The sequence below is a fragment of the Bombyx mori genome, chromosome 7 (genome assembly GCF_030269925.1).
Source record: "Bombyx mori chromosome 7, ASM3026992v2".
In the NCBI taxonomy this organism is placed as follows: Eukaryota; Metazoa; Arthropoda; class Insecta; order Lepidoptera; family Bombycidae; genus Bombyx; species Bombyx mori.
In genome coordinates, this window is record NC_085113.1 from 3,473,750 (window position 1) to 3,484,362 (window position 10,613).

The 10,613-nt window shown below is 40.2% G+C and overlaps 1 long non-coding RNA gene across 1 annotated transcript; it reads left to right on the top strand.

Moving 5' to 3' along the window:
- The first annotated feature begins 3,297 nt into the window (after nt 1-3,297).
- LOC134199135 (uncharacterized) lies at nt 3,298-7,358 on the top strand. The gene is made up of 2 exons (XR_009973488.1): nt 3,298-4,848; nt 5,299-7,358. It is a non-coding gene; the product is annotated as an uncharacterized LOC134199135 (long non-coding RNA).
- The last annotated feature ends 3,255 nt before the right edge of the window (nt 7,359-10,613 follow it).

Below are 10,613 nucleotides of genomic sequence, written 5' to 3' on the forward strand. Positions count from 1 at the left end.
ATAACTTTTTAGGAATGCAATTGTTTCTACAACAGTACTTGCTTCAGAAATAGTACATTGGCATAGTTGGAACGCTAGGACAATAGGTTTCGGATACTTCATAATGAAATTCGTATAGTCAAAAACAGTCAGTATAACCCAAAGACGGTAATAGAAACACAGGAAGGCAAGGATGAGATGGGAGGATGGGATAAAGTTAATCGTCGGTCCCAGCTGGAGAAGGGTTGCTAAAGATAGACAACAATGGAAGATGCTAGAAGAGGCTTATGCCAATGAGCACATTGATCTGAGAGACATTCTGTAAAATATACAAAAATGAAATCAACAGGCCTAAAAGTTCCCTTTTTCCTATCTATGCTAATAGCCTTGATAGGATATATCAGCATTATTCTAGCGCGTAGGTAGGCTTTGTTAGCACTGGTCCTAGCAAAAGTGCTTCGCAGAATCTACCACTGGATCGGAAATGCGACCCACTGAGAAGATCCGGCGAGAAATTCAGTGGGCTGTGTATATGGGCTACTTTACTCGCCGAACCCTTTCGTCGCGGGTTCAACGAGAACGGTGACCGGTGCTTGAGGTACCTAAAAGCACTGTTAGTAGATCGGGAGGAAAGTTCACGATAAAGGACTCATTGATTGATTGATAGTCAAAAACTTTAACCTTTGTCAATGTCACATCGTACAGCATCATCATCATTAAGCCTCAATTACACAGTGCTATGGCCTCTGCATGGCCCCTGCAATGTCATATGCATGTCTGCTTCGTGGCAGAAATGTGTTAGATAATGGCACTTACCGGTGCGGGTCTACAAAAATGTGTTATTAAAGTTGCGAATTAAACTGAACGAAGCGTATACTCGAATATTCATTTATATATTTATTTATTCAATTTCATGCACAGGGGTACAATGGCGGACTTAATGACTGAGGCATTATCTACCAGTCAAGCAAGGGAGGTGCAGAGAGTCCTGTGGTAGGTGCATTACTTATTTCGAGAATAACCAAATTGATTAATAATATTACATACATATACAAACACAATATCAAATCAAACACAAAACAAAAAATATTCCAACGCGGCTGGTCACCGTGGAAGATTACGGCCAAAACCCTCCAAAGTTACAAAACTCAAACCCAACTTGAAAAACTTGGAAAAATCTGACAAAGCATAACCACTAATTATAACATACAATGTTAGAACCCTGTCATCATACATGACGATATCGTGGGACTTTCGGATGTTGACGACAGGGTATTAACAAAATAGAAGAACACAACGCTTTTATATTTTGCTACATTGGAACTTCACCCGGAATATCTGGAGTAGGATTCTTAATACACAATTCTTTGGAGGCGGCCTTTACCCAAACCGGGATTTCTTGTTAATTTATATTTATTTTAATACACGTACTTATACTATTAACATAATTTAAGCTAACTTGCTAACAAAAATCATATTTGTTGTTTAATGTAATATTGTAATCCACCTAAGATTGTAAAACAAGAAATAAAAAGGTTTACTATTATTAATATTATACAAACACTTACACATGCACGGTATACATATGTATATCATCACATACAACAACGTACATACTATTATATCATTATATATGAGTCGACTATTATCAAAGCCGGCAATGTGACTTTTGGACAATTATTGGTAAATCAGAAAAACGAATTATTAACTTTGTATTCCATTGGCAGTCACAAAACTCTTCTGAACGACATCTTAGATAAATAACAGGTTAAGTATTAACCTTTATTTAATGCAGGTTTTGAATCGTATTCTTTGAAGGAGACGATTATATTCAAATCAATCTGTATCGCCATATCAATAACATTTTTTTGTCCAAATACACAGATTGCCACCTTTGATAATAGACGACTCATATGTACATCTAATTTTTCTGTATCTGTATCTATTTTCGAAATTCGATCGTTTCAAGCCAAACTCTAGGAGCATTTCGAAGTATTTATTACCTGCACGGTTCGTTTATATTAATGGGAAACTATTCATATTGTAAGCTGTCCGAGTAGCCAACATTAAACTGATTGAGGGGACACTCCGTGAACGTGTTTGCTCGTGTTGTAACAAAATTTATCATAAAATTTCGGCGGTGATTATTTTTGGATACCTTAATTAATGTGAGAGGAAGTGATGTGATTCTAGTTCGTTTCTTATATGGTTTTTATAAATTTAATGTATTTGACAGAATACGGAGACCTTTAAATAATAGTTGACCAGAACGTAGTTACGATTAGGATTGGACGAATGTATGTACATTGAAGTATATTGAACTTGATAATGACAGTGGTAAAGCGTAAAATCTATCTGAATTATTTATTTACTTTACAATTTTTTTTTATTCGAATGACAATTTTTTTTAATACCCATCCCTAAGTCTAATCGTCTAAGACGAATTTAATCTTTTTTTATTGCCATTGCAGGCAGACGAGCGTACGACCCACCTGATGGTAAGTGGCGACGGTCGCCCATGGACTTCAGCAATGCCAGGAGCAGAGCCAAGCCGCTGCCTACCGAATCTGATTCTACTCTTAATATAAATGTCACGATAAATCAGTTTTTTTTTTGTTCTACGCCGAATGAAAAAGGAATAAGATTTGCATATCTGCCGAAATTCTGTATGCGATGCGAAACGGATACATTAAAATATTATCTCGTTGCACATCTCTACTGTAACGATGTATCGATTGCATACAAATATCGCGAACAATGGCGGACGAAAATTTTTGGATGAGAACGAATTCATTTGATGTGTGAAAAAACCTTTATAGTTCATTGTTTTAGTTTATTGTTTCTCGAAAATCTGCGTGTTGAAGGAAATATTGATTTTATACAAGCTTCGTGGAAATTTACTTAAATATATATTTTTTTACAAAGCACGATACGACGTTGAATGTATATCGGAATGTACCTAAATTCATACTTACTTAAAAAAAATTGGTTGTCTTTAAGTTATGATTAAAATGATTGTAAGTATTTGTCTTAGGCTTAAGCTTTTAAGTGCCTTATATTTAAAATATAAACTGCAAACAGTTAAAGATTAGAAATTCCGGAAACATGAAAGAATCAAAGTCCAGTAGGTTGAAATACAGATAAGGAATTATTTGAAATAAATAATAAAATTTAAAATAATACTTAAAATTAAAATTGTCTGAGTATTGTGGTATGTATTGTGTACCAACTGAATTTATTAAAGTTTAATACTTAAAAAAGGTTTTCTTGCTACATAGATTTTTTGATTTTTTGATTTATTTATTTATTGCAATTCATGTAATTTTTACATTGACGGACTTAATGCCTAAGGCGCCCTAAGGCATTTTCTAACAGTCAACCAATTTAACATTCTATGTACATTGAGGAAAAATCCTTAATCCTAGACTTATATAACGGAATAAACAAATTTATTGAATGTGTATGACGGCGTTAACAATATTTCTAATAAACATCACGTGCAACAGGCGTGACTCACACAAGCCGGGTGCGCCGGCCGTGTCGTTCCACTCGTGCAACAGAAGTGACTCATAAGCCAGCTGCGCCGGCTAGTATAAAAAGGCGGTGCGTGCCTTGCGAGAAACATTCGTTGGACTGCGCTTGCCTGGTGCACTTACTATATCCTTGTTACGTTGTGTGATTCAGTGACTGTTGTACGTACTGGTTAAAGTTGGACAAGTGTTAAAGTGAATTGTTAAGATAACATATTGTTGATTAAATCAGGAATCAAAAAGTGACATCGTTTTACTTGGTGTTCAACAAGATAATATCTACCCTCTAGCTTACATCAGAAGTGGGATCAGGACTCTACTCTCACTGGCGTGACGTGTTTGAACATGTTCGAAGTACAGCAAAAAAAACATGATGCAGATCAGAATACTAGTAGTGGTACGCCACAAGAGCGTGAATGCAGCATACGTAAGTCGTGTAATAACGTCTCTGTTACCTCGATGGAAGATCTGAGCCACGAAGAAATCGTCACATCTTACGTTCTGGCTCATGTTGCCCAGTTGACTCTCGACTTATCACATGGCATTTACTAGCGGAAATACAACACGTAACAAGCTATTGCAAGAAATTAAGGCAAGTGCAAATCTCAAGTGAAACTTCGATCGCAATAATGGATCTGTCATGACGAGTGGGTAGTTCCGACACGAATCGTTTTTAAGCCAATGACTACTGCTAGAGTTACATGGCACTAGTACAGTAAACCAGGACATGAGACTGTGAATTGTCGCTGAAATTTTAGAATCTACTCGATTCAATACCAATAACACTACACGTTCGATGACTTCGGGCTCCAGCAAGCAAGCAAACAAGAAAGCAAGCAAGTTTCCGTGGGGAAGAAAAATTGACACATCTGAAGTCGTCGTGACCTGTAAGATAAGACGTCCGGTGCGTTCGTGTCTGGCGATGCGGCGGTGTTCGGATTCCGCTGGCGCATGCAGGTTTTTCCGGTGAAGTGCGTGCTTGTGCGTGCTTGACAAGTGTTCGCGGTTGGCTTCCTCAGTGTGGGAGTAACATCGTGTAAGAGAGGTGGAACCCGTAAAATTGTAGTTTGCGTGGTGGCTGGTAAGATTTGTTGCGGTAAGAAGTTTGCATGGTGGTAAAATGTCTTGTGAGTCTGCACAGGTAGCCGGAGGTGAGACTTCCGCGGTCGCGGCCCACCCAGTCCGCGAGAACCGGGCAGATCGCCTCGACGGTACGGAGGCCGGCTGACGGGTCCGCCAAACGACGAGACCACGCCTCCAGCACGGACTGCCGATATTGGAGCCCCCGCGCTCCGGCTGCACTTGCGCTAGGGCGCGCCGCCTCGTAGGAGACTGTGAGGTATCATTGAATAACTGCGATCGCGCGCTGCCGGCGTCGCAGCGCGGCGACGTTCTCGTGGGTAAGGACGTGGCACCAGACGGGTGCTCCGTATAGTGCCATCGACCGCACGGGTACCATCACCCTGCCTATTTCTGCCGTGAAGCAGTGGTGTATTTCGGTTTGAAGGGTGGGGCAGCGGTTGTAACTATACTGAGACCTTAGAACTTCTATCTCAAGGTGTGTGGTGCGTTTACGCTGTGGATGTCTATGGGTTCCAGTAACCACTTAACACAAGGTGGGCTGTGAGCTCGTCCACACATTAATACGAAGAGCCATAATCAAACGAAATTAGATACGAAGTTTAAAGGGCCGTTTAAAGTAGTTGAAGTATTGGATGGTGTCGATTTAATTTTGACTCTCACACATTCGCTTAAGGCTCGAGCTACTACTTGCCTCACAAAAATACAGCCTGCAAAACCTGAACAACCTCCTCATCCGTGGGCGCCCGGCTCTCGCCTGCAAGTCGGCTGTTACGTGTACGGTGATGCGAGCCATGTAGCTTCTGGGTGTTCCATGCGCTACAAGAAGAAAAACGACACTGCTCCAGGTGCTGTGGCAGGTCCAACCAGAGACGTCAACGTGTGTTCCAGAGCTTCAGTGTGTTACAGATAAGTGGTTTTGGCTCCCCCTTTATGTTCCATTCAGGGTCAGAATGTAGTCTTATAAAACAAAGCCATAGTAATTTATTCAATGGTAAGCGGTTTCATGAACAAGTCACCGTAGTCACCCTAGACACGTCCTTACGGATCCATCAGATCCAATAACTCTTGCATTAGATACCTTCAGCTCTAACACTAGGAGCAGGCTGAAGAACCCCAGTAATCGTACTCGTCGAACTCGACAAATAGGTTGATGTGCAACCTAACCCATGCATCAGCCCACTGAGTTTCTCGCCGGATCTTCTCAGTGGGTCGCGATTCCGATCCGGTAGTAGATTCATTCGCGAAGCAATTGCTCTTGAGTTGTTAGGTCTCCTGCGGAGGCGCTCGGGCAGTTGTTAGCAAATCCCACCCCTCTTGGCTGAGCCTTTGCTCGCCCACCCGTCCTGGTGAAGCGGGAAAGGCCTCCGGGCCACCAGTAATCTTTCAATCATCTGCAGTTTTGGAAAACGATAGGTATAAGTTGAGACATGTAAATGGTTCTAGTGTACAAAGTTTCCCATGAAAACTTACGCGAAGTACCTCGAGGCCCGTCAGGCCTACTAGAAATTTCTGAAAATTATAGTGACGATGACGTGACGGCGTACACAGATGGGTTAAGTAATCTTGTTCATGAAACTGATCTTAATGATGACGACTCTATCACTGACAATAGAAGCGACATTTTTGTCCGCAAATAGCGATACAGCAAACATAGTCTGTGGGTAGTGATACAATGTCTGTAAGCTCAGGCACCTCAGGTGCAGGTGTTGGAAATGTAGAAAACGATGGTCGGTCTCGCACTATTTCTGAAGAAATTCCGTATAAATGTTCTGGTTTAAGAGATGTTTTAACAAACGCTAACGTACACGCAGATCAAAAAAAAAAAAAAAAAAAGAGGAAAAAAAAAGAAATTGTAAGTCATTGAAGGGTGTATCCGGTCCAATGACTTGGCTAAAGGGATGTTATCCGGACTAGCAAAAAAAAAAAAAAAAGAGAAAAAAAATGTAGGTCGTTGAAGGGTGTATCCGGTCCAACGACTTGGCTAAAGGGATGTTGATCCGGACTAGCAAAGAATAAAAAAAAAAAAAGAGAAAAAAAAAAAAAAGAGAAAAAAAAAGTGTGAAGTCATTGAAGGGTCTGTCCGGTCCAATGGCTTGGCTATAGGGATTTTCATCCGGACTAGCCACAACAATTAGCTACAGGGATTGCGATCCGGTCTAGCATTATCCGGTCCAGTTCGAAAAACTGAAGGGATAACAATTCCGATTTAAGTTAAAAGGGACATACTTACATACCTGAAGAGATTTAAATGAACTGGCCCAGGTATGTAAGCAGTCAGTATTTATAGCCAGTATAGGATTTTCTGAAGAATTATGCGAACCGAACCGTATTAGATTGTTAATATCATAGACCACGTTTTAAGTTGCATCCGTTAATGTCAGGATGAACGAATACGCTTATTGTCTACAGAACAACCATAAAAAGGCGCACGAGGACGAGCGCATGTCAGTATGGCCGTGACGGCGTTAACAATATTTCTAATAAACATCACGTGCAACAGGCGTGACTCACACAAGCCGGGTGCGCCGGCCGTGTCGTTCCACTCGTGCAACAGAAGTGACTCATAAGCCAGCTGCGCCGGCTAGTATAAAAAGGCGGTGCGTGCCTTGCGAGAAACATTCGTTGGACTGCGCTTGCCTGGTGCACTTACTATATCCTTGTTACGTTGTGTGATTCAGTGACTGTTGTACGTACTGGTTAAAGTTGGACAAGTGTTAAAGTGAATTGTTAAGATAACATATTGTTGATTAAATCAGGAATCAAAAAGTGACATCGTTTTACTTGGTGTTCAACAAGATAATATCTACCCTCTAGCTTACATGTACATTAGCGCACATGCGTATGCAGCATTGGACTTACCGATCAATTGGCATTTAATCATCTGAATTAATGCAATTGTGATCAGTTAGTTTTCTCAGAGCATTAAATTGAAATCACTCGTGGCAGTATTCAAACGTTATCGATCGAGATATTTTTTTGTTAATTTTATTCTACCCACGAAGGGTTTTTATAATTTTTATTGTGTTATCTGCAATGAGTTTTATGTTTATTTTAGGATTGTTCAGACGATAAATTCCACCACGAACGACACTGCGTAAGTAATCCTAGTGTTCACTTACATTTGTTCTGATGACTGTACTTAATATGTAGTTACATTTGTTTTGATGATGTCTTTTACTGGTGGTAGGACCTCTTGTGAGTCCGTGCGGATAGGTACCACGGCCCTGCTCGTTTCTGCCGTGAAGCAGTATTGCGTTTCGGTTTGAAGGGCGGGGCAGCCGTTGTAACTATACTGAGACCCTTAGAACTTATATCTCAAGGTGGATGGCGCATTTACGTTGAAGATGTCTATGGGCTCCAGTAACCACTTAACACCAGGTGGGCTGTGAGCTCGTCCACACACCAAAGCAATAAAAAAAAACTTAATCTTTACTTGAGCGATGCATTGCGATGTCAGGATGGCTAGTTCAATTATCAGAAAAGTAAAAACAATTAAAATGATTTTGCCCATCTTGACAACATAAACACGGTGCAATTACATACGAACGCGAATATAATATAAAACGTTTAATCTTGGGACGTGGGAATGCACCAGAGAAAACGTCATGGTTTTTTTTGTTTGTCATTGCATTCATTGCAACTTTCACGATAATTATTGCACATCGGAAGTCGCCATCCGCGTCCAGTACATTAAATACACAATGGATTTACGAAATATTACCGACAAAAACGGCACCCAATGAATTTGTTTCGATTTTTTTTGTTTTGTAACGGCGTAGGTACTTACTGTGTTAATACTCGTCGAACCTGCCGCTTGCGACGACGGGTTCGGTGGGTAAACTAACCTATAGACACAGCCCACTGAGTTTCGGCTGGATTTTCTCAGAGGGTCGCGTTTCCGATCCGGTGGTAGATTCTGCGAAGCACTGCTTTTGCTAGGGCCAGTGTTAGCAACACCTCCTGGTTTGAGCCACGAGAGCTCACCTACACGCTAAGGTAACGCTGATATAGCCTCTCAAGGCTATCAGCATAGGTAGGGAAAAAACTGTGCTTAAAAAATACCTTCTTTATTGCCTTTGTCGGCATACTGTCGCTCGTGGACGTTAGCAATGCCAGGATTATACCTAAGTCGATGCTATGCATTACTAAGTATTCTTCGTAAAACTTGTTTAAAGAAGGACATGTCATAGCGGTCGGGGAATATAGTGGAGGGGAATTCACCAGAGAAATGCTCCAGAGCCACACGGTACGTGGTAAAAAGATGATGTAAAGTAGATGAACGCAGCGGCTCCAGATAGTATGGGAGGTGTATTGGTAAGAACGAGATTTAGAGATCACCTCGAATAATTCCTCAGAGCACTTACTACACTAGACTAATGACTGCGTTTTTTATTTTATTTTAAGAGAAAACTTCATAAAACATGCATACGTAACTAGATTAAACAGAAATGAAACTCGCAGGTGAACCACGCTAACCTATGCGGTGCATAATGTGCCATTGGGCAGAGCACATTACTGGTGGAACTGCCTTATGTCATGTTTTTTTGAGGAAGATGCAGTATGGTTCAGCATTCCAAAAGATGGGCTGAGGACCCATTACCTATTGAAGCTCGCGGAAAACCACTGGATGCGGGCAGAGTATAACTGGTTATTGTGGCGAGCTTAAGCATAGGTCTATGTCTAGTAGTGGACCTCTGTAGACTGATGCTGATGACAGATTTGCATTAGATCGTCAAGATAATTAAATTATTTTTGGCTTGGCTAGCATTTGTTTCGTTTGGAATTTGTTGACAAGAAAGACATAAACATTAGAAGCCCAAATAGAATTTCCACGGTATGTCTGTGTACTATTTACCAGAAAGTGACCCTGGTTACCCTCATCTACTCCTTAACTTATCCATCATTGCAGTCTCATCTCCCTTGAGCGTACTAGAGATAGGATTTACTGTAGGCAAGCATGGGGGTGTACTATTATCCTATTTTTTTCTCAAAGGCTAAGTAGCCAATCAATATAGGTACTAACAAAGCTTTCCGCGCACGCAAGTTGTCCATTTTAAGCAGCCACTTAGCACCGAGTGGACAATAAGGTCGCCTGTCGAACTGCTGTAATAAAAGTGGTTTAAGCTTATATATACTAATATTATAAAGCAGAAGAGTTTGTTTGTTTGAACGCGCTATTCTCAGGAACACTGGTCCGACTTGAAAAATTATTTCAGTGTTAGATAGCCCATTTATTGAGGACGGCTATATAGCATCACGGTAATACCAATACAAATGGAGCACCAATAAAGAATGTTTCAAAATAGGGGTTTAAATAGCTTCCTTAACATAATTCAAAAATATTTTCACTTTCTACGTAAATGAAATGGGGGGTGAAATTTAGCGTTATGCCAAAGTAATTATTCCACACGTACAGAGTCGCGGGCAAAAGCTTGTATATCATAAACCAAAAGCAAAACAAGCATTAAATTATAAGAATTACTGGGATCAATTTTTGAAACAGAATCGTCCACAGAGATCCAACCACGGAATCTACTAAAACACTTAGCACAATGACCAATAAAACGCCGAGAGCTCGTTAAGAACGCCTCGAGGAGTTTTCACGTCTGTAAGTAACTTTTGCCACGTGACCCGGTTTGACGCTGACGTCCTTCCTTATGGCCCACAAAAATAAATGTCTGGTAAAAGATTATGTCGTGAACAGAGGTGACAACTGTTATCGAGTAACACTTCCGGCCTCACATAATAAATTATTTACGAACTAATTAAGGTACACCCTAATTATTAGGAAATGTATAGAACTTATTATTATTGTCTTATAATATAATTAGTAAATTAATAATCAAGTAAATAGTTGACTAATTCATATTTCTTTATACTTATAATATTTTATTGGCGACTTCCGCTTGACAGCTTCCGGCGCGATAAACCTTAATGTTATTTTTGTTACATAATTCGCTATTATTAAATAATAATTGTACGTAAATACTCAGCAAAATAATTATAGATAAACAATGTTTA